Source organism: Salarias fasciatus, unplaced genomic scaffold (genome assembly GCF_902148845.1).
Source record: "Salarias fasciatus unplaced genomic scaffold, fSalaFa1.1, whole genome shotgun sequence".
Lineage (NCBI taxonomy): Eukaryota > Metazoa > Chordata > Actinopteri > Blenniiformes > Blenniidae > Salarias > Salarias fasciatus.
The window spans coordinates 1261091-1288644 of NW_021941373.1; the positions used below are offsets into that span (position 1 = coordinate 1261091).

The window sequence follows — 27554 nt, forward strand, 5'->3', positions numbered from 1 at the left end:
CCACTGCTTCCTGGTTCCAGTAGTCCATCAGTACTTCCTTTTTTTCTACTAATCCGTCACGACTTCCTGTTTGATGTGTTCAGTCACTGCTTCCTGGTTCAATTAGTCCATCATTGCTTCCTGTTACAGGAGTCCATCACCACTTCCTCTTTCCGGTAGTCCATCACTGCATCCTGCTTCATGTGTTCAGTCACTGCTTCCTGGTCCAGTAGTCCATCACTACTTCCTTTTTCTGGTAGTTTGTCACCTTTTCCTGGTTCATGTGGTGGGTCACTGCTTCCTGGTGATTGTAGCCTTTCCTTACCTCATATTAATTGAACCAAGCAGAGCCTCCTGTTTGGCAGCAGAAGAGTTACCTCTGAAAGACGGAAGGCCTGAATCAGAAAGCAAAATCCCCAAGACTCTATGAATCCAGCAGAAAAACATGGAAGTATACTGGCCACTTTGCTAACCCTAACCCTAAGCTCAGTCATATGTGATGATATGATTGACCCAGATAAGACCAGACCTGGCCAGTGACTGTTGAAGCTGCTGGAGATGAACCCGACCAAAAATGTCTTTCAGCTCACTGCTGACTTTTGCCTGCAGGTGAGTGGAATGGCAATGGGGGAGGAGTTTGCCCCCGCTCACACCAACATGTTAATGGCTGACTGGGAGACCTCGGCTCTGCAGACATCTGGGGAGTGTGTTGCTATTCAGAACGGGAGTTTAACGTCCTCTTGGACACTCCCAACAGTCACAACATCCAAATGGAATAACTGTCGATACACACCATCAGATGGGATATTCAAGTTGTCTTTGAGCCCACCAACACCCAAGCCCTCTCGTATGACACCGGTTTTCATCCAAGCTACACATTTGCTGGATGAGTTAAATCTCAACTCCTCAGATTCCACAGAATCTGCTCCCAGCGGACTGATTCTTATCAATCCACAAAGGTGCTTTTTGCAGCCGTATCCACAAGAGGGCACTGTCACTGTGTCTTGAGGAAGAGCCTGAAATCAGTCAGTCACTGCTTCTTGGTTCCAATAGTCAGTCACTGCTTTGTGGTTCCAGTAGTCCATCACGACTTCCTTTTGCTGGTAGTCCGTGACTAAGTCCTAGTTCATGTAGTTGGTCATAACTTCCTGGTTCCACTAGTCCATCACTACTTCCTTTTTCGGGTAGTCAGTCACTGCTCCCTGGTTCATGTAGTCAGCCACTGCTTCCTGGTTCTACTAGTCCATCACTACTTCCTTTTTTCTGGTAGTCCGTGACTAAGTCCTGGTTCATGTAGTCGGTCATAACTTCCTGGTTCCACTAGTCCATCACTACTTCCTTTTTCTGGTAGTCAGCAGAGGTGGGAGATTGAAGCCTGATCAAGTCATCTCCATGCCATGTTTTTGCCCTCACCATGTACCACAGACAAGCTGAGGAGCAGGGTTGATTAGATTCACCTGGTGTGATACATGGTCAGAGCAAAAACATGGCATGGAGATGACTTGATCAGGCTCCAAACTCCCACCTCTGGTAGTCAGTCACTGCTTCCTGGTTCATGTAGTCAGCCACTGCTTCCTGGTTCTACTAGTCCATCACTACTTCCTTTTTTTCTGGTAGTCCGTGACTAAGTCCTGGTTCATGTAGTCGGTCATAACTTCCTGGTTCCACTAGTCCATCACTACTTCCTTTTTCTGGTAGTCAGTCACTGCTTCCTGGTTCCAATTGTCAGTCACTGCTTTGTGGTTCCAGTAGTCCATCAATACTTCCTTTTGCTGGTAGTCCGTGACTAAGTCCTGGTTCATGTAGTCGCTCATAACTTCCTGGTTCCACTAGTCCATCACTACTTCCTTTTTCGGGTAGTCAGTCACTGCTCCCTGGTTCATGTAGTCAGCCACTGCTTCCTGGTTCTACTAGTCCATCACTACTTCCTTTTTTCTGGTAGTCCGTCACTACTTCCTGTTTCATGTGTTCAGTCACTGATTCCTGGTTCCAGTAGTCCATCACTGCTTCCTGGTGACAGGAGTCCATAACTACTTCCTCTTTCCGGTAGTCCATCACTACAGCCTGTTTCATGTGTTCAGTCGCTGCTTCCTGGTTCCAAATGCTTCATTCTCTGGCAGTCTTGGTCCTTCTGTCTCTGGTGTTCCTGGTCCTTGTCTCTCTGGTAGTCCTGGTCTTTGAGATAAAAGTTGTAAATCTGCTAAAAGTCAGCGCTCCTCTCTCTCTGACTGATAAACACACAACAACTCCCGCTTTCCCTCACGTTGAGGAAGGAGCGAAACAAGGCCCCTATTTTTGCACCAGTGGTCAAAACGAGTATTGCATCCGCACTGTAAGACACTCCCATTGGAAATGAATGGGCAAAGTTTAAGGAGTTGAGCGTAAGCTATACGCGGCCGCAGCGCAGACCAGCCAGGGTTCAATTCCCCGATGGGGAGTGTGTCCTTTTCCATTGAGGTGATTGACTGCTGTGAACAGCGTTCCCTTGCCCTGTGCTTGAGAGTTGGTGCTGAGTGGAGCTGTGGATGACAGCGACAGGTGGGAAGCAGCCCTCTGAGGCTTGATGAGTGAAAGGACAGTGACGGTCAGCTAAACATGTGCCCCGTGTGAGGCTCGAACTCACGACCTTCAGATTATGAGACTGACGCGCTGCCTACTGCGCCAACGAGGTCTGAACACCAAGAAAATGGAGCCAAAAAAAAAAAAAAATTGTTGCCGCATGTATTTTAAACCCTGACTGGGACATGCAGACATCCGGGGGATGTGAGAGTATTCAATGCGGATTGGGAATTTTCCGTGGACACCCTGAACAGCCAAAATACAGTGAGGGACAGGGAGAAGGCCAACGTTGATGGGTGCATAAGAAAGACACTCCCCGTCGGGGAATTGAACCCCGGTCTCCCGCGTGACAGGCGGGGATACTCACCACTATACTAACGAGGAGAGGTGCCTTGCTTCCCAGTGAGTTCAACCGCCGTGACCGGAGGAGTTAAGGTCACAGTGTGGCGGGGGATTGGCTCAGAGGTCACAGAGGTTGGACCAGATGTCTTCCCATGTGGAATTTTGTCCACGTGGAAGCATTGGTGGTTCAGTGGTAGAATTCTCGCCTGCCACGCGGGAGGCCCGGGTTCGATTCCCGGCCAATGCAGCGCGGCTTTTAATCTCCCTCAGCTGGAGCTGTTGAAGTTCCGGAGAGATCCAGGTGTTCAATGACAAGGCAGTCCGCTCCAGGATGAAGAGCAGAGTCGACATGTGCTGTTCTCGATCAGCTGTCTGGCTGCTGTTCACTGTGAAAGAGGAACATGCAGAGTGGAGTTGTCGTCTTATCGTAAAGAGGGTTCATTCCAAAGAAGAAGAAAAAAACCCACTGGTAAGTACCTTCCTGGTTCTAGTAGTATGTCACTACTTCCTAGTTCCAGTCATGTGTCACGATTTCCTGCTTGTGGCAGTCAGTCAAGACTTGGTGGTTCCCGTAACCTGTCACTTCTTCCTGGTTCCTGCAGCCTCTCCACAATTGGTTCTGGTAGTTTGTCTCAACTTCCTGGTTCCAGTAGTCCATCACTACTTCCTTGTTCTGGTAGTTTGTCACCTTTTCCTGGTTCCTGTGGTCAGTCACAACTTCCTGGTTACAGGAGTCCATCACTACATCCCGTTTCATGTATTCAGTCACTGCTTCCTGGTGAGTGTAGCCTTTCGCTACCTCATATTAATTGAACCAAGCAGAGCCTCCTGTCTGGCAGCAGAAGAGTTTCCTCTGAAAGACCGAAGGCCTGAATCAGAAAGCAAAACCCCCAAGACTCTATGAATCCAGCAGAAAAACATGGAAGTATACTGGCCACTTTGCTAACCCTAACCCTAAGCTCAGTCATATGTGATGATATGATTGACCCAGATAAGACCAGACCTGGCCAGTGACTGTTGAAGCTGCTGGAGATGAACCCGACCAAAAATGTCTTTCAGCTCACTGCTGACTTTTGCCTGCAGGTGAGTGGAATGGCAATGGGGAGGAGTCCTTTTTCTGGCAGTCAGTCACTGCTCCCTGGTTCATGTCGTCAGCCACTGCTTCCTGGTTCCAGTAGTCCATCAGTACTTCCTTTTTTTCTACTAATCCGTCACGACTTCCTGTTTGATGTGTTCAGTCACTGCTTCCTGGTTCAATTAGTCCATCATTGCTTCCTGTTACAGGAGTCCATCACCACTTCCTCTTTCCGGTAGTCCATCACTGCATCCTGCTTCATGTGTTCAGTCACTGCTTCCTGGTCCCAGTAGTCCATCACTACTTCCTTTTTCTGGTAGTTTGTCACCTTTTCCTGGTTCATGTGGTGGGTCACTGCTTCCTGGTGATTGTAGCCTTTCCTTACCTCATATTAATTGAACCAAGCAGAGCCTCCTGTTTGGCAGCAGAAGAGTTACCTCTGAAAGACGGAAGGCCTGAATCAGAAAGCAAAATCCCCAAGACTCTATGAATCCAGCAGAAAAACATGGAAGTATACTGGCCACTTTGCTAACCCTAACCCTAAGCTCAGTCATATGTGATGATATGATTGACCCAGATAAGACCAGACCTGGCCAGTGACTGTTGAAGCTGCTGGAGATGAACCCGACCAAAAATGTCTTTCAGCTCACTGCTGACTTTTGCCTGCAGGTGAGTGGAATGGCAATGGGGGAGGAGTTTGCCCCCGCTCACACCAACATGTTAATGGCTGACTGGGAGACCTCGGCTCTGCAGACATCTGGGGAGTGTGTTGCTATTCAGAACGGGAGTTTAACGTCCTCTTGGACACTCCCAACAGTCACAACATCCAAATGGAATAACTGTCGATACACACCATCAGATGGGATATTCAAGTTGTCTTTGAGCCCACCAACACCCAAGCCCTCTCGTATGACACCGGTTTTCATCCAAGCTACACATTTGCTGGATGAGTTAAATCTCAACTCCTCAGATTCCACAGAATCTGCTCCCAGCGGACTGATTCTTATCAATCCACAAAGGTGCTTTTTGCAGCCGTATCCACAAGAGGGCACTGTCACTGTGTCTTGAGGAAGAGCCTGAAATCAGTCAGTCACTGCTTCTTGGTTCCAATAGTCAGTCACTGCTTTGTGGTTCCAGTAGTCCATCACGACTTCCTTTTGCTGGTAGTCCGTGACTAAGTCCTAGTTCATGTAGTTGGTCATAACTTCCTGGTTCCACTAGTCCATCACTACTTCCTTTTTCGGGTAGTCAGTCACTGCTCCCTGGTTCATGTAGTCAGCCACTGCTTCCTGGTTCTACTAGTCCATCACTACTTCCTTTTTTCTGGTAGTCCGTGACTAAGTCCTGGTTCATGTAGTCGGTCATAACTTCCTGGTTCCACTAGTCCATCACTACTTCCTTTTTCTGGTAGTCAGTCACTGCTCCCTGGTTCATGTAGTCAGCCACTGCTTCCTGGTTCTACTAGTCCATCACTACTTCCTTTTTTCTGGTAGTCCGTCACTACTTCCTGTTTCATGTGTTCAGTCACTGATTCCTGGTTCCAGTAGTCCATCACTGCTTCCTGGTGACAGGAGTCCATAACTACTTCCTCTTTCCGGTAGTCCATCACTACAGCCTGTTTCATGTGTTCAGTCGCTGCTTCCTGGTTCCAAATGCTTCATTCTCTGGCAGTCTTGGTCCTTCTGTCTCTGGTGTTGCTGGTCCTTGTCTCTCTGGTAGTCCTGGTCTTTGAGATAAAAGTTGTAAATCTGCTAAAAGTCAGCGCTCCTCTCTCTCTCTGACTGATAAACACACAACAACTCCCGCTTTCCCTCACGTTGAGGAAGGAGCGAAACAAGGCCCCTATTTTTGCACCAGTGGTCAAAACGAGTATTGCATCCGCACTGTAAGACACTCCCATTGGAAATGAATGGGCAAAGTTTAAGGAGTTGAGCGTAAGCTATACGCGGCCGCAGCGCAGACCAGCCAGGGTTCAATTCCCCGATGGGGAGTGTGTCCTTTTCCATTGAGGTGATTGACTGCTGTGAACAGCGTTCCCTTGCCCTGTGCTTGAGAGTTGGTGCTGAGTGGAGCTGTGGATGACAGCGACAGGTGGGAAGCAGCCCTGTGAGGCTTGATGAGTGAAAGGACAGTGACGGTCAGCTAAACATGTGCCCCGTGTGAGGCTTGAACTCACGACCTTCAGATTATGAGACTGACGCGCTGCCTACTGCGCCAACGAGGCCTGAACACCAAGAAAATGGAGCCAAAAAAAAAAAAAATTGTTGCCGCATGTATTTTAAACCCTGACTGGGACATGCAGACATCCGGGGGATGTGAGAGTATTCAATGCGGATTGGGAATTTTCCGTGGACACCCTGAACAGCCAAAATACAGTGAGGGACAGGGAGAAGGCCAACGTTGATGGGTGCATAAGAAAGACACTCCCCGTCGGGGAATTGAACCCCGGTCTCCCGCGTGACAGGCGGGGATACTCACCACTATACTAACGAGGAGAGGTGCCTTGCTTCCCAGTGAGTTCAACCGCCGTGACCGGAGGAGTTAAGGTCACAGTGTGGCGGGGGATTGGCTCAGAGGTCACAGAGGTTGGACCAGATGTCTTCCCATGGTGGAATTTTGTCCACGTGGAAGCATTGGTGGTTCAGTGGTAGAATTCTCGCCTGCCACGCGGGAGGCCCGGGTTCGATTCCCGGCCAATGCAGCGCGGCTTTTAATCTCCCTCAGCTGGAGCTGTTGAAGTTCCGGAGAGATCCAGGTGTTCAATGACAAGGCAGTCCGCTCCAGGATGAAGAGCAGAGTCGACATGTGCTGTTCTCGATCAGCTGTCTGGCTGCTGTTCACTGTGAAAGAGGAACATGCAGAGTGGAGTTGTCGTCTTATCGTAAAGAGGGTTCATTCTAAAGAAGAAGAAAAAAAACCCACTGGTAAGTACCTTCCTGGTTCTAGTAGTATGTCACTACTTCCTAGTTCCAGTCATGTGTCACGATTTCCTGCTTGTGGCAGTCAGTCAAGACTTGGTGGTTCCCGTAACCTGTCACTTCTTCCTGGTTCCTGCAGCCTCTCCACAATTGGTTCTGGTAGTTTGTCTCAACTTCCTGGTTCCAGTAGTCCATCACTACTTCCTTGTTCTGGTAGTTTGTCACCTTTTCCTGGTTCCTGTGGTCAGTCACAACTTCCTGGTTACAGGAGTCCATCACTACATCCCGTTTCATGTATTCAGTCACTGCTTCCTGGTGAGTGTAGCCTTTCGCTACCTCATATTAATTGAACCAAGCAGAGCCTCCTGTCTGGCAGCAGAAGAGTTTCCTCTGAAAGACCGAAGGCCTGAATCAGAAAGCAAAACCCCCAAGACTCTATGAATCCAGCAGAAAAACATGGAAGTATACTGGCCACTTTGCTAACCCTAACCCTAAGCTCAGTCATATGTGATGATATGATTGACCCAGATAAGACCAGACCTGGCCAGTGACTGTTGAAGCTGCTGGAGATGAACCTGACCAAAAATGTCTTTCAGCTCACTGCTGACTTTTGCCTGCAGGTGAGTGGAATGGCAATGGGGAGGAGTCCTTTTTCTGGCAGTCAGTCACTGCTCCCTGGTTCATGTCGTCAGCCACTGCTTCCTGGTTCCAGTAGTCCATCAGTACTTCCTTTTTTTCTACTAATCCGTCACGACTTCCTGTTTGATGTGTTCAGTCACTGCTTCCTGGTTCAATTAGTCCATCATTGCTTCCTGTTACAGGAGTCCATCACCACTTCCTCTTTCCGGTAGTCCATCACTGCATCCTGCTTCATGTGTTCAGTCACTGCTTCCTGGTCCCAGTAGTCCATCACTACTTCCTTTTTCTGGTAGTTTGTCACCTTTTCCTGGTTCATGTGGTGGGTCACTGCTTCCTGGTGATTGTAGCCTTTCCTTACCTCATATTAATTGAACCAAGCAGAGCCTCCTGTTTGGCAGCAGAAGAGTTACCTCTGAAAGACGGAAGGCCTGAATCAGAAAGCAAAATCCCCAAGACTCTATGAATCCAGCAGAAAAACATGGAAGTATACTGGCCACTTTGCTAACCCTAACCCTAAGCTCAGTCATATGTGATGATATGATTGACCCAGATAAGACCAGACCTGGCCAGTGACTGTTGAAGCTGCTGGAGATGAACCCGACCAAAAATGTCTTTCAGCTCACTGCTGACTTTTGCCTGCAGGTGAGTGGAATGGCAATGGGGGAGGAGTTTGCCCCCGCTCACACCAACATGTTAATGGCTGACTGGGAGACCTCGGCTCTGCAGACATCTGGGGAGTGTGTTGCTATTCAGAACGGGAGTTTAACGTCCTCTTGGACACTCCCAACAGTCACAACATCCAAATGGAATAACTGTCGATACACACCATCAGATGGGATATTCAAGTTGTCTTTGAGCCCACCAACACCCAAGCCCTCTCGTATGACACCGGTTTTCATCCAAGCTACACATTTGCTGGATGAGTTAAATCTCAACTCCTCAGATTCCACAGAATCTGCTCCCAGCGGACTGATTCTTATCAATCCACAAAGGTGCTTTTTGCAGCCGTATCCACAAGAGGGCACTGTCACTGTGTCTTGAGGAAGAGCCTGAAATCAGTCAGTCACTGCTTCTTGGTTCCAATAGTCAGTCACTGCTTTGTGGTTCCAGTAGTCCATCACGACTTCCTTTTGCTGGTAGTCCGTGACTAAGTCCTAGTTCATGTAGTTGGTCATAACTTCCTGGTTCCACTAGTCCATCACTACTTCCTTTTTCGGGTAGTCAGTCACTGCTCCCTGGTTCATGTAGTCAGCCACTGCTTCCTGGTTCTACTAGTCCATCACTACTTCCTTTTTTCTGGTAGTCCGTGACTAAGTCCTGGTTCATGTAGTCGGTCATAACTTCCTGGTTCCACTAGTCCATCACTACTTCCTTTTTCTGGTAGTCAGCAGAGGTGGGAGATTGAAGCCTGATCAAGTCATCTCCATGCCATGTTTTTGCCCTCACCATGTACCACAGACAAGCTGAGGAGCAGGGTTGATTAGATTCACCTGGTGTGATACATGGTCAGAGCAAAAACATGGCATGGAGATGACTTGATCAGGCTCCAAACTCCCACCTCTGGTAGTCAGTCACTGCTTCCTGGTTCCAATTGTCAGTCACTGCTTTGTGGTTCCAGTAGTCCATCACTACTTCCTTTTGCTGGTAGTCCGTGACTAAGTCCTGGTTCATGTAGTCGCTCATAACTTCCTGGTTCCACTAGTCCATCACTACTTCCTTTTTCGGGTAGTCAGTCACTGCTCCCTGGTTCATGTAGTCAGCCACTGCTTCCTGGTTCTACTAGTCCATCACTACTTCCTTTTTTTCTGGTAGTCCGTGACTAAGTCCTGGTTCATGTAGTCGGTCATAACTTCCTGGTTCCACTAGTCCATCACTACTTCCTTTTTCTGGTAGTCAGTCACTGCTTCCTGGTTCCAATTGTCAGTCACTGCTTTGTGGTTCCAGTAGTCCATCAATACTTCCTTTTGCTGGTAGTCCGTGACTAAGTCCTGGTTCATGTAGTCGCTCATAACTTCCTGGTTCCACTAGTCCATCACTACTTCCTTTTTCGGGTAGTCAGTCACTGCTCCCTGGTTCATGTAGTCAGCCACTGCTTCCTGGTTCTACTAGTCCATCACTACTTCCTTTTTTCTGGTAGTCCGTCACTACTTCCTGTTTCATGTGTTCAGTCACTGATTCCTGGTTCCAGTAGTCCATCACTGCTTCCTGGTGACAGGAGTCCATAACTACTTCCTCTTTCCGGTAGTCCATCACTACAGCCTGTTTCATGTGTTCAGTCGCTGCTTCCTGGTTCCAAATGCTTCATTCTCTGGCAGTCTTGGTCCTTCTGTCTCTGGTGTTGCTGGTCCTTGTCTCTCTGGTAGTCCTGGTCTTTGAGATAAAAGTTGTAAATCTGCTAAAAGTCAGCGCTCCTCTCTCTCTGACTGATAAACACACAACAACTCCCGCTTTCCCTCACGTTGAGGAAGGAGCGAAACAAGGCCCCTATTTTTGCACCAGTGGTCAAAACGAGTATTGCATCCGCACTGTAAGACACTCCCATTGGAAATGAATGGGCAAAGTTTAAGGAGTTGAGCGTAAGCTATACGCGGCCGCAGCGCAGACCAGCCAGGGTTCAATTCCCCGATGGGGAGTGTGTCCTTTTCCATTGAGGTGATTGACTGCTGTGAACAGCGTTCCCTTGCCCTGTGCTTGAGAGTTGGTGCTGAGTGGAGCTGTGGATGACAGCGACAGGTGGGAAGCAGCCCTCTGAGGCTTGATGAGTGAAAGGACAGTGACGGTCAGCTAAACATGTGCCCCGTGTGAGGCTCGAACTCACGACCTTCAGATTATGAGACTGACGCGCTGCCTACTGCGCCAACGAGGTCTGAACACCAAGAAAATGGAGCCAAAAAAAAAAAAAATTGTTGCCGCATGTATTTTAAACCCTGACTGGGACATGCAGACATCCGGGGGATGTGAGAGTATTCAATGCGGATTGGGAATTTTCCGTGGACACCCTGAACAGCCAAAATACAGTGAGGGACAGGGAGAAGGCCAACGTTGATGGGTGCATAAGAAAGACACTCCCCGTCGGGGAATTGAACCCCGGTCTCCCGCGTGACAGGCGGGGATACTCACCACTATACTAACGAGGAGAGGTGCCTTGCTTCCCAGTGAGTTCAACCGCCGTGACCGGAGGAGTTAAGGTCACAGTGTGGCGGGGGATTGGCTCAGAGGTCACAGAGGTTGGACCAGATGTCTTCCCATGGTGGAATTTTGTCCACGTGGAAGCATTGGTGGTTCAGTGGTAGAATTCTCGCCTGCCACGCGGGAGGCCCGGGTTCGATTCCCGGCCAATGCAGCGCGGCTTTTAATCTCCCTCAGCTGGAGCTGTTGAAGTTCCGGAGAGATCCAGGTGTTCAATGACAAGGCAGTCCGCTCCAGGATGAAGAGCAGAGTCGACATGTGCTGTTCTCGATCAGCTGTCTGGCTGCTGTTCACTGTGAAAGAGGAACATGCAGAGTGGAGTTGTCGTCTTATCGTAAAGAGGGTTCATTCCAAAGAAGAAGAAAAAAAAACCCACTGGTAAGTACCTTCCTGGTTCTAGTAGTATGTCACTACTTCCTAGTTCCAGTCATGTGTCACGATTTCCTGCTTGTGGCAGTCAGTCAAGACTTGGTGGTTCCCGTAACCTGTCACTTCTTCCTGGTTCCTGCAGCCTCTCCACAATTGGTTCTGGTAGTTTGTCTCAACTTCCTGGTTCCAGTAGTCCATCACTACTTCCTTGTTCTGGTAGTTTGTCACCTTTTCCTGGTTCCTGTGGTCAGTCACAACTTCCTGGTTACAGGAGTCCATCACTACATCCCGTTTCATGTATTCAGTCACTGCTTCCTGGTGAGTGTAGCCTTTCGCTACCTCATATTAATTGAACCAAGCAGAGCCTCCTGTCTGGCAGCAGAAGAGTTTCCTCTGAAAGACCGAAGGCCTGAATCAGAAAGCAAAACCCCCAAGACTCTATGAATCCAGCAGAAAAACATGGAAGTATACTGGCCACTTTGCTAACCCTAACCCTAAGCTCAGTCATATGTGATGATATGATTGACCCAGATAAGACCAGACCTGGCCAGTGACTGTTGAAGCTGCTGGAGATGAACCCGACCAAAAATGTCTTTCAGCTCACTGCTGACTTTTGCCTGCAGGTGAGTGGAATGGCAATGGGGAGGAGTCCTTTTTCTGGCAGTCAGTCACTGCTCCCTGGTTCATGTCGTCAGCCACTGCTTCCTGGTTCCAGTAGTCCATCAGTACTTCCTTTTTTTCTACTAATCCGTCACGACTTCCTGTTTGATGTGTTCAGTCACTGCTTCCTGGTTCAATTAGTCCATCATTGCTTCCTGTTACAGGAGTCCATCACCACTTCCTCTTTCCGGTAGTCCATCACTGCATCCTGCTTCATGTGTTCAGTCACTGCTTCCTGGTCCCAGTAGTCCATCACTACTTCCTTTTTCTGGTAGTTTGTCACCTTTTCCTGGTTCATGTGGTGGGTCACTGCTTCCTGGTGATTGTAGCCTTTCCTTACCTCATATTAATTGAACCAAGCAGAGCCTCCTGTTTGGCAGCAGAAGAGTTACCTCTGAAAGACGGAAGGCCTGAATCAGAAAGCAAAATCCCCAAGACTCTATGAATCCAGCAGAAAAACATGGAAGTATACTGGCCACTTTGCTAACCCTAACCCTAAGCTCAGTCATATGTGATGATATGATTGACCCAGATAAGACCAGACCTGGCCAGTGACTGTTGAAGCTGCTGGAGATGAACCCGACCAAAAATGTCTTTCAGCTCACTGCTGACTTTTGCCTGCAGGTGAGTGGAATGGCAATGGGGGAGGAGTTTGCCCCCGCTCACACCAACATGTTAATGGCTGACTGGGAGACCTCGGCTCTGCAGACATCTGGGGAGTGTGTTGCTATTCAGAACGGGAGTTTAACGTCCTCTTGGACACTCCCAACAGTCACAACATCCAAATGGAATAACTGTCGATACACACCATCAGATGGGATATTCAAGTTGTCTTTGAGCCCACCAACACCCAAGCCCTCTCGTATGACACCGGTTTTCATCCAAGCTACACATTTGCTGGATGAGTTAAATCTCAACTCCTCAGATTCCACAGAATCTGCTCCCAGCGGACTGATTCTTATCAATCCACAAAGGTGCTTTTTGCAGCCGTATCCACAAGAGGGCACTGTCACTGTGTCTTGAGGAAGAGCCTGAAATCAGTCAGTCACTGCTTCTTGGTTCCAATAGTCAGTCACTGCTTTGTGGTTCCAGTAGTCCATCACGACTTCCTTTTGCTGGTAGTCCGTGACTAAGTCCTAGTTCATGTAGTTGGTCATAACTTCCTGGTTCCACTAGTCCATCACTACTTCCTTTTTCGGGTAGTCAGTCACTGCTCCCTGGTTCATGTAGTCAGCCACTGCTTCCTGGTTCTACTAGTCCATCACTACTTCCTTTTTTCTGGTAGTCCGTGACTAAGTCCTGGTTCATGTAGTCGGTCATAACTTCCTGGTTCCACTAGTCCATCACTACTTCCTTTTTCTGGTAGTCAGCAGAGGTGGGAGATTGAAGCCTGATCAAGTCATCTCCATGCCATGTTTTTGCCCTCACCATGTACCACAGACAAGCTGAGGAGCAGGGTTGATTAGATTCACCTGGTGTGATACATGGTCAGAGCAAAAACATGGCATGGAGATGACTTGATCAGGCTCCAAACTCCCACCTCTGGTAGTCAGTCACTGCTTCCTGGTTCCAATTGTCAGTCACTGCTTTGTGGTTCCAGTAGTCCATCACTACTTCCTTTTGCTGGTAGTCCGTGACTAAGTCCTGGTTCATGTAGTCGCTCATAACTTCCTGGTTCCACTAGTCCATCACTACTTCCTTTTTCGGGTAGTCAGTCACTGCTCCCTGGTTCATGTAGTCAGCCACTGCTTCCTGGTTCTACTAGTCCATCACTACTTCCTTTTTTTCTGGTAGTCCGTGACTAAGTCCTGGTTCATGTAGTCGGTCATAACTTCCTGGTTCCACTAGTCCATCACTACTTCCTTTTTCTGGTAGTCAGTCACTGCTTCCTGGTTCCAATTGTCAGTCACTGCTTTGTGGTTCCAGTAGTCCATCAATACTTCCTTTTGCTGGTAGTCCGTGACTAAGTCCTGGTTCATGTAGTCGCTCATAACTTCCTGGTTCCACTAGTCCATCACTACTTCCTTTTTCGGGTAGTCAGTCACTGCTCCCTGGTTCATGTAGTCAGCCACTGCTTCCTGGTTCTACTAGTCCATCACTACTTCCTTTTTTCTGGTAGTCCGTCACTACTTCCTGTTTCATGTGTTCAGTCACTGATTCCTGGTTCCAGTAGTCCATCACTGCTTCCTGGTGACAGGAGTCCATAACTACTTCCTCTTTCCGGTAGTCCATCACTACAGCCTGTTTCATGTGTTCAGTCGCTGCTTCCTGGTTCCAAATGCTTCATTCTCTGGCAGTCTTGGTCCTTCTGTCTCTGGTGTTGCTGGTCCTTGTCTCTCTGGTAGTCCTGGTCTTTGAGATAAAAGTTGTAAATCTGCTAAAAGTCAGCGCTCCTCTCTCTCTGACTGATAAACACACAACAACTCCCGCTTTCCCTCACGTTGAGGAAGGAGCGAAACAAGGCCCCTATTTTTGCACCAGTGGTCAAAACGAGTATTGCATCCGCACTGTAAGACACTCCCATTGGAAATGAATGGGCAAAGTTTAAGGAGTTGAGCGTAAGCTATACGCGGCCGCAGCGCAGACCAGCCAGGGTTCAATTCCCCGACGGGGAGTGTGTCCTTTTCCATTGAGGTGATTGACTGCTGTGAACAGCGTTCCCTTGCCCTGTGCTTGAGAGTTGGTGCTGAGTGGAGCTGTGGATGACAGCGACAGGTGGAAAGCAGCCCTCTGAGGCTTGATGAGTGAAAGGACAGTGACGGTCAGCTAAACATGTGCCCCGTGTGAGGCTCGAACTCACGACCTTCAGATTATGAGACTGACGCGCTGCCTACTGCGCCAACGAGGCCTGAACACCAAGAGAATGGAGCCAAAAAAAAAAAAAATTGTTGCCGCATGTATTTTAAACCCTGACTGGGACATGCAGACATCCGGGGGATGTGAGAGTATTCAATGCGGATTGGGAATTTTCCGTGGACACCCTGAACAGCCAAAATACAGTGAGGGACAGGGAGAAGGCCAACGTTGATGGGTGCATAAGAAAGACGCTCCCCGTCGGGGAATTGAACCCCGGTCTCCCGCGTGACAGGCGGGGATACTCACCACTATACTAACGAGGAGAGGTGCCTTGCTTCCCAGTGAGTTCAACCGCCGTGACCGGAGGAGTTAAGGTCACAGTGTGGCGGGGGATTGGCTCAGAGGTCACAGAGGTTGGACCAGATGTCTTCCCATGGTGGAATTTTGTCCACGTGGAAGCATTGGTGGTTCAGTGGTAGAATTCTCGCCTGCCACGCGGGAGGCCCGGGTTCGATTCCCGGCCAATGCAGCGCGGCTTTCAATCTCCCTCAGCTGGAGCTGTTGAAGTTCCGGAGAGATCCAGGTGTTCAATGACAAGGCAGTCCGCTCCAGGATGAAGAGCAGAGTCGACATCTGCTGTTCTCGATCAGCTGTCTGGCTGCTGTACACTGTGAAAGAGGAACATGCAGAGTGGAGTTGTCGTCTTATCGTAAAGAGGGTTCATTCTAAAGAAGAAGAAAAAAACCCACTGGTAAGTACCTTCCTGGTTCTAGTAGTATGTCACTACTTCCTAGTTCCAGTCATGTGTCACGATTTCCTGCTTGTGGCAGTCCGTCAAGACTTGGTGGTTCCCGTAACCCGTCACTTCCTGCAGCCTCTCCACAACTGGTTCTGGTAGTTTGTCTCAACTTCCTGGTTCCAGTAGTCCATCACACTGCTTCCTGGTGAGTGTAGCCTTTCGCTACCTCATATTAATTGAACCAAGCAGAGCCTCCTGTCTGGCAGAAGAAGAGTTTCCTCTGAAAGACCGAAGGCCTGAATCAGAAAGCAAAACCCCCAAGACTCTATGAATCCAGCAGAAAAACATGGAAGTATACTGGCCACTTTGCTAACCCTAACCCTAAGCTCAGTCATATGTGATGATATGATTGACCCAGATAAGACCAGACCTGGCCAGTGACTGTTGAAGCTGCTGGAGATGAACCCGACCAGAAATGTCTTTCAGCTCACTGCTGACTTTTGCCTGCAGGTGAGTGGAATGGCAATGGGGGAGGAGTTTGCCCCCGCTCACACCAACATGTTAATGGCTGACTGGGAGACCTCGGCTCTGCAGACATCTGGGGAGTGTGTTGCTATTCAGAACGGGAGTTTAACGTCCTCTTGGACACTCCCAACAGTCACAACATCCAAATGGAATAACTGTCGATACACACCATCAGATGGGATATTCAAGTTGTCTTTGAGCCCACCAACACCCAAGCCCTCTCGTATGACACCGGTTTTCATCCAAGCTACACATTTGCTGGATGAGTTAAATCTCAACTCCTCAGATTCCACAGAATCTGCTCCCAGCGGACTGATTCCTATCAATCCACAAAGGTGCTTTTTGCAGCCGTATCCACAAGAGGGCACTGTCACTGTGTCTTGAGGAAGAGCCTGAAATCAGTCAGTCACTGCTTCTTGGTTCCAATAGTCAGTCACTGCTTTGTGGTTCCAGTAGTCCATCACGACTTCCTTTTGCTGGTAGTCCGTGACTAAGTCCTAGTTCATGTAGTTGGTCATAACTTCCTGGTTCCACTAGTCCATCACTACTTCCTTTTTCGGGTAGTCAGTCACTGCTCCCTGGTTCATGTAGTCAGCCACTGCTTCCTGGTTCTACTAGTCCATCACTACTTCCTTTTTTCTGGTAGTCCGTGACTAAGTCCTGGTTCATGTAGTCGGTCATAACTTCCTGGTTCCACTAGTCCATCACTACTTCCTTTTTCTGGTAGTCAGCAGAGGTGGGAGATTGAAGCCTGATCAAGTCATCTCCATGCCATGTTTTTGCCCTCACCATGTACCACAGACAAGCTGAGGAGCAGGGTTGATTAGATTCACCTGGTGTGATACATGGTCAGAGCAAAAACATGGCATGGAGATGACTTGATCAGGCTCCAAACTCCCACCTCTGGTAGTCAGTCACTGCTTCCTGGTTCCAATTGTCAGTCACTGCTTTGTGGTTCCAGTAGTCCATCACTACTTCCTTTTGCTGGTAGTCCGTGACTAAGTCCTGGTTCATGTAGTCGCTCATAACTTCCTGGTTCCACTAGTCCATCACTACTTCCTTTTTCGGGTAGTCAGTCACTGCTCCCTGGTTCATGTAGTCAGCCACTGCTTCCTGGTTCTACTAGTCCATCACTACTTCCTTTTTTCTGGTAGTCCGTGACTAAGTCCTGGTTCATGTAGTCGGTCATAACTTCCTGGTTCCACTAGTCCATCACTACTTCCTTTTTCTGGTAGTCAGTCACTGCTTCCTGGTTCCAATTGTCAGTCACTGCTTTGTGGTTCCAGTAGTCCATCAATACTTCCTTTTGCTGGTAGTCCGTGACTAAGTCCTGGTTCATGTAGTCGCTCATAACTTCCTGGTTCCACTAGTCCATCACTACTTCCTTTTTCGGGTAGTCAGTCACTGCTCCCTGGTTCATGTAGTCAGCCACTGCTTCCTGGTTCTACTAGTCCATCACTACTTCCTTTTTTCTGGTAGTCCGTCACTACTTCCTGTTTCATGTGTTCAGTCACTGATTCCTGGTTCCAGTAGTCCATCACTGCTTCCTGGTGACAGGAGTCCATAACTACTTCCTCTTTCCGGTAGTCCATCACTACAGCCTGTTTCATGTGTTCAGTCGCTGCTTCCTGGTTCCAAATGCTTCATTCTCTGGCAGTCTTGGTCCTTCTGTCTCTGGTGTTGCTGGTCCTTGTCTCTCTGGTAGTCCTGGTCTTTGAGATAAAAGTTGTAAATCTGCTAAAAGTCAGCGCTCCTCTCTCTCTGACTGATAAACACACAACAACTCCCGCTTTCCCTCACGTTGAGGAAGGAGCGAAACAAGGCCCCTATTTTTGCACCAGTGGTCAAAACGAGTATTGCATCCGCACTGTAAGACACTCCCATTGGAAATGAATGGGCAAAGTTTAAGGAGTTGAGCGTAAGCTATACGCGGCCGCAGCGCAGACCAGCCAGGGTTCAATTCCCCGACGGGGAGTGTGTCCTTTTCCATTGAGGTGATTGACTGCTGTGAACAGCGTTCCCTTGCCCTGTGCTTGAGAGTTGGTGCTGAGTGGAGCTGTGGATGACAGCGACAGGTGGAAAGCAGCCCTCTGAGGCTTGATGAGTGAAAGGACAGTGACGGTCAGCTAAACATGTGCCCCGTGTGAGGCTCGAACTCACGACCTTCAGATTATGAGACTGACGCGCTGCCTACTGCGCCAACGAGGCCTGAACACCAAGAGAATGGAGCCAAAAAAAAAAAAAATTGTTGCCGCATGTATTTTAAACCCTGACTGGGACATGCAGACATCCGGGGGATGTGAGAGTATTCAATGCGGATTGGGAATTTTCCGTGGACACCCTGAACAGCCAAAATACAGTGAGGGACAGGGAGAAGGCCAACGTTGATGGGTGCATAAGAAAGACGCTCCCCGTCGGGGAATTGAACCCCGGTCTCCCGCGTGACAGGCGGGGATACTCACCACTATACTAACGAGGAGAGGTGCCTTGCTTCCCAGTGAGTTCAACCGCCGTGACCGGAGGAGTTAAGGTCACAGTGTGGCGGGGGATTGGCTCAGAGGTCACAGAGGTTGGACCAGATGTCTTCCCATGGTGGAATTTTGTCCACGTGGAAGCATTGGTGGTTCAGTGGTAGAATTCTCGCCTGCCACGCGGGAGGCCCGGGTTCGATTCCCGGCCAATGCAGCGCGGCTTTCAATCTCCCTCAGCTGGAGCTGTTGAAGTTCCGGAGAGATCCAGGTGTTCAATGACAAGGCAGTCCGCTCCAGGATGAAGAGCAGAGTCGACATCTGCTGTTCTCGATCAGCTGTCTGGCTGCTGTACACTGTGAAAGAGGAACATGCAGAGTGGAGTTGTCGTCTTATCGTAAAGAGGGTTCATTCTAAAGAAGAAGAAAAAAACCCACTGGTAAGTACCTTCCTGGTTCTAGTAGTATGTCACTACTTCCTAGTTCCAGTCATGTGTCACGATTTCCTGCTTGTGGCAGTCCGTCAAGACTTGGTGGTTCCCGTAACCCGTCACTTCCTGCAGCCTCTCCACAACTGGTTCTGGTAGTTGTCTCAACTTCCTGGTTCCAGTAGTCCATCACACTGCTTCCTGGTGAGTGTAGCCTTTCGCTACCTCATATTAATTGAACCAAGCAGAGCCTCCTGTCTGGCAGAAGAAGAGTTTCCTCTGAAAGACCGAAGGCCTGAATCAGAAAGCAAAACCCCCAAGACTCTATGAATCCAGCAGAAAAACATGGAAGTATACTGGCCACTTTGCTAACCCTAACCCTAAGCTCAGTCATATGTGATGATATGATTGACCCAGATAAGACCAGACCTGGCCAGTGACTGTTGAAGCTGCTGGAGATGAACCCGACCAGAAATGTCTTTCAGCTCACTGCTGACTTTTGCCTGCAGGTGAGTGGAATGGCAATGGGGGAGGAGTTTGCCCCCGCTCACACCAACATGTTAATGGCTGACTGGGAGACCTCGGCTCTGCAGACATCTGGGGAGTGTGTTGCTATTCAGAACGGGAGTTTAACGTCCTCTTGGACACTCCCAACAGTCACAACATCCAAATGGAATAACTGTCGATACACACCATCAGATGGGATATTCAAGTTGTCTTTGAGCCCACCAACACCCAAGCCCTCTCGTATGACACCGGTTTTCATCCAAGCTACACATTTGCTGGATGAGTTAAATCTCAACTCCTCAGATTCCACAGAATCTGCTCCCAGCGGACTGATTCCTATCAATCCACAAAGGTGCTTTTTGCAGCCGTATCCACAAGAGGGCACTGTCACTGTGTCTTGAGGAAGAGCCTGAAATCAGTCAGTCACTGCTTCTTGGTTCCAATAGTCAGTCACTGCTTTGTGGTTCCAGTAGTCCATCACGACTTCCTTTTGCTGGTAGTCCGTGACTAAGTCCTAGTTCATGTAGTTGGTCATAACTTCCTGGTTCCACTAGTCCATCACTACTTCCTTTTTTGGGTAGTCAGTCACTGCTTCTTGGTTCATGTAGTCAGCCACTGCTTCCTGGTTCTACTAGTCCATCACTACTTCCTTTTTTCTGGTAGTCCGTGACTAAGTCCTGGTTCATGTAGTCGGTCATAACTTCCTGGTTCCACTAGTCCATCACTACTTCCTTTTTCTGGTAGTCAGTCACTGCTTCCTGGTTCCAATTGTCAGTCACTGCTTTGTGGTTCCAGTAGTCCATCACTACTTCCTTTTGCTGGTAGTCCGTGACTAAGTCCTGGTTCATGTAGTCGCTCATAACTTCCTGGTTCCACTAGTCCATCACTACTTCCTTTTTCGGGTAGTCAGTCACTGCTCCCTGGTTCATGTAGTCAGCCACTGCTTCCTGGTTCTACTAGTCCATCACTACTTCCTTTTTTCTGGTAGTCCGTCACTACTTCCTGTTTCATGTGTTCAGTCACTGATTCCTGGTTCCAGTAGTCCATCACTGCTTCCTGGTGACAGGAGTCCATAACTACTTCCTCTTTCCGGTAGTCCATCACTACAGCCTGTTTCATGTGTTCAGTCGCTGCTTCCTGGTTCCAAATGCTTCATTCTCTGGCAGTCTTGGTCCTTCTGTCTCTGGTGTTGCTGGTCCTTGTCTCTCTGGTAGTCCTGGTCTTTGAGATAAAAGTTGTAAATCTGCTAAAAGTCAGCGCTCCTCTCTCTCTGACTGATAAACACACAACAACTCCCGCTTTCCCTCACGTTGAGGAAGGAGCGAAACAAGGCCCCTATTTTTGCACCAGTGGTCAAAACGAGTATTGCATCCGCACTGTAAGACACTCCCATTGGAAATGAATGGGCAAAGTTTAAGGAGTTGAGCGTAAGCTATACGCGGCCGCAGCGCAGACCAGCCAGGGTTCAATTCCCCGACGGGGAGTGTGTCCTTTTCCATTGAGGTGATTGACTGCTGTGAACAGCGTTCCCTTGCCCTGTGCTTGAGAGTTGGTGCTGAGTGGAGCTGTGGATGACAGCGACAGGTGGGAAGCAGCCCTCTGAGGCTTGATGAGTGAAAGGACAGTGACGGTCAGCTAAACATGTGCCCCGTGTGAGGCTCGAACTCACGACCTTCAGATTATGAGACTGACGCGCTGCCTACTGCGCCAACGAGGCCTGAACACCAAGAAAATGGAGCCAAAAAAAAAAAAAATTGTTGCCGCATGTATTTTAAACCCTGACTGGGACATGCAGACATCCGGGGGATGTGAGAGTATTCAATGCGGATTGGGAATTTTCCGTGGACACCCTGAACAGCCAAAATACAGTGAGGGACAGGGAGAAGGCCAACGTTGATGGGTGCATAAGAAAGACACTCCCCGTCGGGGAATTGAACCCCGGTCTCCCGCGTGACAGGCGGGGATACTCACCACTATACTAACGAGGAGAGGTGCCTTGCTTCCCAGTGAGTTCAACCGCCGTGACCGGAGGAGTTAAGGTCACAGTGTGGCGGGGGATTGGCTCAGAGGTCACAGAGGTTGGACCAGATGTCTTCCCATGGTGGAATTTTGTCCACGTGGAAGCATTGGTGGTTCAGTGGTAGAATTCTCGCCTGCCACGCGGGAGGCCCGGGTTCGATTCCCGGCCAATGCAGCGCGGCTTTCAATCTCCCTCAGCTGGAGCTGTTGAAGTTCCGGAGAGATCCAGGTGTTCAATGACAAGGCAGTCCGCTCCAGGATGAAGAGCAGAGTCGACATGTGCTGTTCTCGATCAGCTGTCTGGCTGCTGTTCACTGTGAAAGAGGAACATGCAGAGTGGAGTTGTCGTCTTATCGTAAAGAGGGTTCATTCTAAAGAAGAAGAAAAAAAACCCACTGGTAAGTACCTTCCTGGTTCTAGTAGTATGTCACTACTTCCTAGTTCCAGTCATGTGTCACGATTTCCTGCTTGTGGCAGTCAGTCAAGACTTGGTGGTTCCCGTAACCTGTCACTTCTTCCTGGTTCCTGCAGCCTCTCCACAATTGGTTCTGGTAGTTTGTCTCAACTTCCTGGTTCCAGTAGTCCATCACTACTTCCTTGTTCTGGTAGTTTGTCACCTTTTCCTGGTTCCTGTGGTCAGTCACAACTTCCTGGTTACAGGAGTCCATCACTACATCCCGTTTCATGTATTCAGTCACTGCTTCCTGGTGAGTGTAGCCTTTCGCTACCTCATGTTAATTGAACCAACCAGAGCCTCCTGTCTGGCAGCAGAAGAGTTTCCTCTGAAAGACCGAAGGCCTGAATCAGAAAGCAAAACCCCCAAGACTCTATGAATCCAGCAGAAAAACATGGAAGTATACTGGCCACTTTGCTAACCCTAACCCTAAGCTCAGTCATATGTGATGATATGATTGACCCAGATAAGACCAGACCTGGCCAGTGACTGTTGAAGCTGCTGGAGATGAACCCGACCAAAAATGTCTTTCAGCTCACTGCTGACTTTTGCCTGCAGGTGAGTGGAATGGCAATGGGGAGGAGTCCTTTTCTGGCAGTCAGTCACTGCTCCCTGGTTCATGTCGTCAGCCACTGCTTCCTGGTTCCAGTAGTCCATCAGTACTTCCTTTTTTTCTACTAATCCGTCACGACTTCCTGTTTGATGTGTTCAGTCACTGCTTCCTGGTTCAATTAGTCCATCATTGCTTCCTGTTACAGGAGTCCATCACCACTTCCTCTTTCCGGTAGTCCATCACTGCATCCTGCTTCATGTGTTCAGTCACTGCTTCCTGGTCCCAGTAGTCCATCACTACTTCCTTTTTCTGGTAGTTCGTCACCTTTTCCTGGTTCATGTGGTGGGTCACTGCTTCCTGGTGATTGTAGCCTTTCCTTACCTCATATTAATTGAACCAAGCAGAGCCTCCTGTTTGGCAGCAGAAGAGTTACCTCTGAAAGACGGAAGGCCTGAATCAGAAAGCAAAATCCCCAAGACTCTATGAATCCAGCAGAAAAACATGGAAGTATACTGGCCACTTTGCTAACCCTAACCCTAAGCTCAGTCATATGTGATGATATGATTGACCCAGATAAGACCAGACCTGGCCAGTGACTGTTGAAGCTGCTGGAGATGAACCCGACCAAAAATGTCTTTCAGCTCACTGCTGACTTTTGCCTGCAGGTGAGTGGAATGGCAATGGGGGAGGAGTTTGCCCCCGCTCACACCAACATGTTAATGGCTGACTGGGAGACCTCGGCTCTGCAGACATCTGGGGAGTGTGTTGCTATTCAGAACGGGAGTTTAACGTCCTCTTGGACACTCCCAACAGTCACAACATCCAAATGGAATAACTGTCGATACACACCATCAGATGGGATATTCAAGTTGTCTTTGAGCCCACCAACACCCAAGCCCTCTCGTATGACACCGGTTTTCATCCAAGCTACACATTTGCTGGATGAGTTAAATCTCAACTCCTCAGATTCCACAGAATCTGCTCCCAGCGGACTGATTCCTATCAATCCACAAAGGTGCTTTTTGCAGCCGTATCCACAAGAGGGCACTGTCACTGTGTCTTGAGGAAGAGCCTGAAATCAGTCAGTCACTGCTTCTTGGTTCCAATAGTCAGTCACTGCTTTGTGGTTCCAGTAGTCCATCACGACTTCCTTTTGCTGGTAGTCCGTGACTAAGTCCTAGTTCATGTAGTTGGTCATAACTTCCTGGTTCCACTAGTCCATCACTACTTCCTTTTTCGGGTAGTCAGTCACTGCTCCCTGGTTCATGTAGTCAGCCACTGCTTCCTGGTTCTACTAGTCCATCACTACTTCCTTTTTTCTGGTAGTCCGTGACTAAGTCCTGGTTCATGTAGTCGGTCATAACTTCCTGGTTCCACTAGTCCATCACTACTTCCTTTTTCTGGTAGTCAGTCACTGCTCCCTGGTTCATGTAGTCAGCCACTGCTTCCTGGTTCTACTAGTCCATCACTACTTCCTTTTTTCTGGTAGTCCGTCACTACTTCCTGTTTCATGTGTTCAGTCACTGATTCCTGGTTCCAGTAGTCCATCACTGCTTCCTGGTGACAGGAGTCCATAACTACTTCCTCTTTCCGGTAGTCCATCACTACAGCCTGTTTCATGTGTTCAGTCGCTGCTTCCTGGTTCCAAATGCTTCATTCTCTGGCAGTCTTGGTCCTTCTGTCTCTGGTGTTGCTGGTCCTTGTCTCTCTGGTAGTCCTGGTCTTTGAGATAAAAGTTGTAAATCTGCTAAAAGTCAGCGCTCCTCTCTCTCTCTGACTGATAAACACACAACAACTCCCGCTTTCCCTCACGTTGAGGAAGGAGCGAAACAAGGCCCCTATTTTTGCACCAGTGGTCAAAACGAGTATTGCATCCGCACTGTAAGACACTCCCATTGGAAATGAATGGGCAAAGTTTAAGGAGTTGAGCGTAAGCTATACGCGGCCGCAGCGCAGACCAGCCAGGGTTCAATTCCCCGACGGGGAGTGTGTCCTTTTCCATTGAGGTGATTGACTGCTGTGAACAGCGTTCCCTTGCCCTGTGCTTGAGAGTTGGTGCTGAGTGGAGCTGTGGATGACAGCGACAGGTGGAAAGCAGCCCTCTGAGGCTTGATGAGTGAAAGGACAGTGACGGTCAGCTAAACATGTGCCCCGTGTGAGGCTCGAACTCACGACCTTCAGATTATGAGACTGACGCGCTGCCTACTGCGCCAACGAGGCCTGAACACCAAGAGAATGGAGCCAAAAAAAAAAAAAATTGTTGCCGCATGTATTTTAAACCCTGACTGGGACATGCAGACATCCGGGGGATGTGAGAGTATTCAATGCGGATTGGGAATTTTCCGTGGACACCCTGAACAGCCAAAATGCAGTGAGGGACAGGGAGAAGGCCAACGTTGATGGGTGCATAAGAAAGACGCTCCCCGTCGGGGAATTGAACCCCGGTCTCCCGCGTGACAGGCGGGGATACTCACCACTATACTAACGAGGAGAGGTGCCTTGCTTCCCAGTGAGTTCAACCGCCGTGACCGGAGGAGTTAAGGTCACAGTGTGGCGGGGGATTGGCTCAGAGGTCACAGAGGTTGGACCAGATGTCTTCCCATGGTGGAATTTTGTCCACGTGGAAGCATTGGTGGTTCAGTGGTAGAATTCTCGCCTGCCACGCGGGAGGCCCGGGTTCGATTCCCGGCCAATGCAGCGCGGCTTTCAATCTCCCTCAGCTGGAGCTGTTGAAGTTCCGGAGAGATCCAGGTGTTCAATGACAAGGCAGTCCGCTCCAGGATGAAGAGCAGAGTCGACATCTGCTGTCTGGCTGCTGTACACTGTGAAAGAGGAACATGCAGAGTGGAGTTGTCGTCTTATCGTAAAGAGGGTTCATTCTAAAGAAGAAGAAAAAAACCCACTGGTAAGTACCTTCCTGGTTCTAGTAGTATGTCACTACTTCCTAGTTCCAGTCATGTGTCACGATTTCCTGCTTGTGGCAGTCCGTCAAGACTTGGTGGTTCCCGTAACCCGTCACTTCCTGCAGCCTCTCCACAACTGGTTCTGGTAGTTTGTCTCAACTTCCTGGTTCCAGTAGTCCATCACTACATCCCGTTTCATGTATTCAGTCACTGCTTCCTGGTGAGTGTAGCCTTTCGCTACCTCATATTAATTGAACCAAGCAGAGCCTCCTGTCTGGCAGAAGAAGAGTTTCCTCTGAAAGACCGAAGGCCTGAATCAGAAAGCAAAACCCCCAAGACTCTATGAATCCAGCAGAAAAACATGGAAGTATACTGGCCACTTTGCTAACCCTAACCCTAAGCTCAGTCATATGTGATGATATGATTGACCCAGATAAGACCAGACCTGGCCAGTGACTGTTGAAGCTGCTGGAGATGAACCCGACCAGAAATGTCTTTCAGCTCACTGCTGACTTTTGCCTGCAGGTGAGTGGAATGGCAATGGGGGAGGAGTTTGCCCCCGCTCACACCAACATGTTAATGGCTGACTGGGAGACCTCGGCTCTGCAGACATCTGGGGAGTGTGTTGCTATTCAGAACGGGAGTTTAACGTCCTCTTGGACACTCCCAACAGTCACAACATCCAAATGGAATAACTGTCGATACACACCATCAGATGGGATATTCAAGTTGTCTTTGAGCCCACCAACACCCAAGCCCTCTCGTATGACACCGGTTTTCATCCAAGCTACACATTTGCTGGATGAGTTAAATCTCAACTCCTCAGATTCCACAGAATCTGCTCCCAGCGGACTGATTCCTATCAATCCACAAAGGTGCTTTTTGCAGCCGTATCCACAAGAGGGCACTGTCACTGTGTCTTGAGGAAGAGCCTGAAATCAGTCAGTCACTGCTTCTTGGTTCCAATAGTCAGTCACTGCTTTGTGGTTCCAGTAGTCCATCACGACTTCCTTTTGCTGGTAGTCCGTGACTAAGTCCTAGTTCATGTAGTTGGTCATAACTTCCTGGTTCCACTAGTCCATCACTACTTCCTTTTTCGGGTAGTCAGTCACTGCTCCCTGGTTCATGTAGTCAGCCACTGCTTCCTGGTTCTACTAGTCCATCACTACTTCCTTTTTCTGGTAGTCCGTGACTAAGTCCTGGTTCATGTAGTCGGTCATAACTTCCTGGTTCCACTAGTCCATCACTACTTCCTTTTTCTGGTAGTCAGTCACTGCTTCCTGGTTCCAATTGTCAGTCACTGCTTTGTGGTTCCAGTAGTCCATCACTACTTCCTTTTGCTGGTAGTCCGTGACTAAGTCCTGGTTCATGTAGTCGCTCATAACTTCCTGGTTCCACTAGTCCATCACTACTTCCTTTTTCGGGTAGTCAGTCACTGCTCCCTGGTTCATGTAGTCAGCCACTGCTTCCTGGTTCTACTAGTCCATCACTACTTCCTTTTTTCTGGTAGTCCGTCACTACTTCCTGTTTCATGTGTTCAGTCACTGATTCCTGGTTCCAGTAGTCCATCACTGCTTCCTGGTGACAGGAGTCCATAACTACTTCCTCTTTCCGGTAGTCCATCACTACAGCCTGTTTCATGTGTTCAGTCGCTGCTTCCTGGTTCCAAATGCTTCATTCTCTGGCAGTCTTGGTCCTTCTGTCTCTGGTGTTGCTGGTCCTTGTCTCTCTGGTAGTCCTGGTCTTTGAGATAAAAGTTGTAAATCTGCTAAAAGTCAGCGCTCCTCTCTCTCTGACTGATAAACACACAACAACTCCCGCTTTCCCTCACGTTGAGGAAGGAGCGAAACAAGGCCCCTATTTTTGCACCAGTGGTCAAAACGAGTATTGCATCCGCACTGTAAGACACTCCCATTGGAAATGAATGGGCAAAGTTTAAGGAGTTGAGCGTAAGCTATACGCGGCCGCAGCGCAGACCAGCCAGGGTTCAATTCCCCGACGGGGAGTGTGTCCTTTTCCATTGAGGTGATTGACTGCTGTGAACAGCGTTCCCTTGCCCTGTGCTTGAGAGTTGGTGCTGAGTGGAGCTGTGGATGACAGCGACAGGTGGGAAGCAGCCCTCTGAGGCTTGATGAGTGAAAGGACAGTGACGGTCAGCTAAACATGTGCCCCGTGTGAGGCTCGAACTCACGACCTTCAGATTATGAGACTGACGCGCTGCCTACTGCGCCAACGAGGCCTGAACACCAAGAAAATGGAGCCAAAAAAAAAAAAATTGTTGCCGCATGTATTTTAAACCCTGACTGGGACATGCAGACATCCGGGGGATGTGAGAGTATTCAATGCGGATTGGGAATTTTCCGTGGACACCCTGAACAGCCAAAATACAGTGAGGGACAGGGAGAAGGCCAACGTTGATGGGTGCATAAGAAA

The 27554-nt window shown here is 49.1% G+C and overlaps 22 non-coding genes across 22 annotated transcripts; 7 read left to right on the forward strand and 15 right to left on the reverse strand.

Annotated features, from left to right (window-relative positions):
• Positions 1-2577: 2577 nt before the first annotated feature.
• trnam-cau (transfer RNA methionine (anticodon CAU)) lies at positions 2578-2650 on the reverse strand. Its single transcript has one exon. It is a non-coding gene; the product is annotated as a tRNA-Met (tRNA).
• Positions 2651-2850: 200 nt separating this feature from the next.
• Positions 2851-2922, reverse strand: trnad-guc (transfer RNA aspartic acid (anticodon GUC)). Its single transcript has one exon. It is a non-coding gene; the product is annotated as a tRNA-Asp (tRNA).
• A 134-nt stretch (positions 2923-3056) lies between these two features.
• trnag-gcc (transfer RNA glycine (anticodon GCC)) lies at positions 3057-3127 on the forward strand. Its single transcript has one exon. It is a non-coding gene; the product is annotated as a tRNA-Gly (tRNA).
• Positions 3128-6106: 2979 nt separating this feature from the next.
• On the reverse strand, positions 6107-6179 carry trnam-cau (transfer RNA methionine (anticodon CAU)). The gene has a single exon. It is a non-coding gene; the product is annotated as a tRNA-Met (tRNA).
• A 199-nt stretch (positions 6180-6378) lies between these two features.
• On the reverse strand, positions 6379-6450 carry trnad-guc (transfer RNA aspartic acid (anticodon GUC)). Its single transcript has one exon. It is a non-coding gene; the product is annotated as a tRNA-Asp (tRNA).
• Positions 6451-6585: 135 nt separating this feature from the next.
• On the forward strand, positions 6586-6656 carry trnag-gcc (transfer RNA glycine (anticodon GCC)). Its single transcript has one exon. It is a non-coding gene; the product is annotated as a tRNA-Gly (tRNA).
• Positions 6657-10305: 3649 nt separating this feature from the next.
• On the reverse strand, positions 10306-10378 carry trnam-cau (transfer RNA methionine (anticodon CAU)). Its single transcript has one exon. It is a non-coding gene; the product is annotated as a tRNA-Met (tRNA).
• Positions 10379-10577: 199 nt separating this feature from the next.
• trnad-guc (transfer RNA aspartic acid (anticodon GUC)) lies at positions 10578-10649 on the reverse strand. The gene has a single exon. It is a non-coding gene; the product is annotated as a tRNA-Asp (tRNA).
• Positions 10650-10784: 135 nt separating this feature from the next.
• trnag-gcc (transfer RNA glycine (anticodon GCC)) lies at positions 10785-10855 on the forward strand. The gene has a single exon. It is a non-coding gene; the product is annotated as a tRNA-Gly (tRNA).
• A 3650-nt stretch (positions 10856-14505) lies between these two features.
• Positions 14506-14578, reverse strand: trnam-cau (transfer RNA methionine (anticodon CAU)). Its single transcript has one exon. It is a non-coding gene; the product is annotated as a tRNA-Met (tRNA).
• A 199-nt stretch (positions 14579-14777) lies between these two features.
• Positions 14778-14849, reverse strand: trnad-guc (transfer RNA aspartic acid (anticodon GUC)). Its single transcript has one exon. It is a non-coding gene; the product is annotated as a tRNA-Asp (tRNA).
• Positions 14850-14984: 135 nt separating this feature from the next.
• Positions 14985-15055, forward strand: trnag-gcc (transfer RNA glycine (anticodon GCC)). The gene has a single exon. It is a non-coding gene; the product is annotated as a tRNA-Gly (tRNA).
• Positions 15056-17925: 2870 nt separating this feature from the next.
• trnam-cau (transfer RNA methionine (anticodon CAU)) lies at positions 17926-17998 on the reverse strand. The gene has a single exon. It is a non-coding gene; the product is annotated as a tRNA-Met (tRNA).
• A 199-nt stretch (positions 17999-18197) lies between these two features.
• trnad-guc (transfer RNA aspartic acid (anticodon GUC)) lies at positions 18198-18269 on the reverse strand. Its single transcript has one exon. It is a non-coding gene; the product is annotated as a tRNA-Asp (tRNA).
• Positions 18270-18404: 135 nt separating this feature from the next.
• Positions 18405-18475, forward strand: trnag-gcc (transfer RNA glycine (anticodon GCC)). The gene has a single exon. It is a non-coding gene; the product is annotated as a tRNA-Gly (tRNA).
• Positions 18476-20836: 2361 nt separating this feature from the next.
• trnam-cau (transfer RNA methionine (anticodon CAU)) lies at positions 20837-20909 on the reverse strand. Its single transcript has one exon. It is a non-coding gene; the product is annotated as a tRNA-Met (tRNA).
• Positions 20910-21108: 199 nt separating this feature from the next.
• On the reverse strand, positions 21109-21180 carry trnad-guc (transfer RNA aspartic acid (anticodon GUC)). Its single transcript has one exon. It is a non-coding gene; the product is annotated as a tRNA-Asp (tRNA).
• Positions 21181-21315: 135 nt separating this feature from the next.
• trnag-gcc (transfer RNA glycine (anticodon GCC)) lies at positions 21316-21386 on the forward strand. The gene has a single exon. It is a non-coding gene; the product is annotated as a tRNA-Gly (tRNA).
• A 2979-nt stretch (positions 21387-24365) lies between these two features.
• Positions 24366-24438, reverse strand: trnam-cau (transfer RNA methionine (anticodon CAU)). Its single transcript has one exon. It is a non-coding gene; the product is annotated as a tRNA-Met (tRNA).
• A 199-nt stretch (positions 24439-24637) lies between these two features.
• trnad-guc (transfer RNA aspartic acid (anticodon GUC)) lies at positions 24638-24709 on the reverse strand. Its single transcript has one exon. It is a non-coding gene; the product is annotated as a tRNA-Asp (tRNA).
• A 135-nt stretch (positions 24710-24844) lies between these two features.
• On the forward strand, positions 24845-24915 carry trnag-gcc (transfer RNA glycine (anticodon GCC)). Its single transcript has one exon. It is a non-coding gene; the product is annotated as a tRNA-Gly (tRNA).
• A 2372-nt stretch (positions 24916-27287) lies between these two features.
• Positions 27288-27360, reverse strand: trnam-cau (transfer RNA methionine (anticodon CAU)). The gene has a single exon. It is a non-coding gene; the product is annotated as a tRNA-Met (tRNA).
• Positions 27361-27554: the final 194 nt, after the last annotated feature.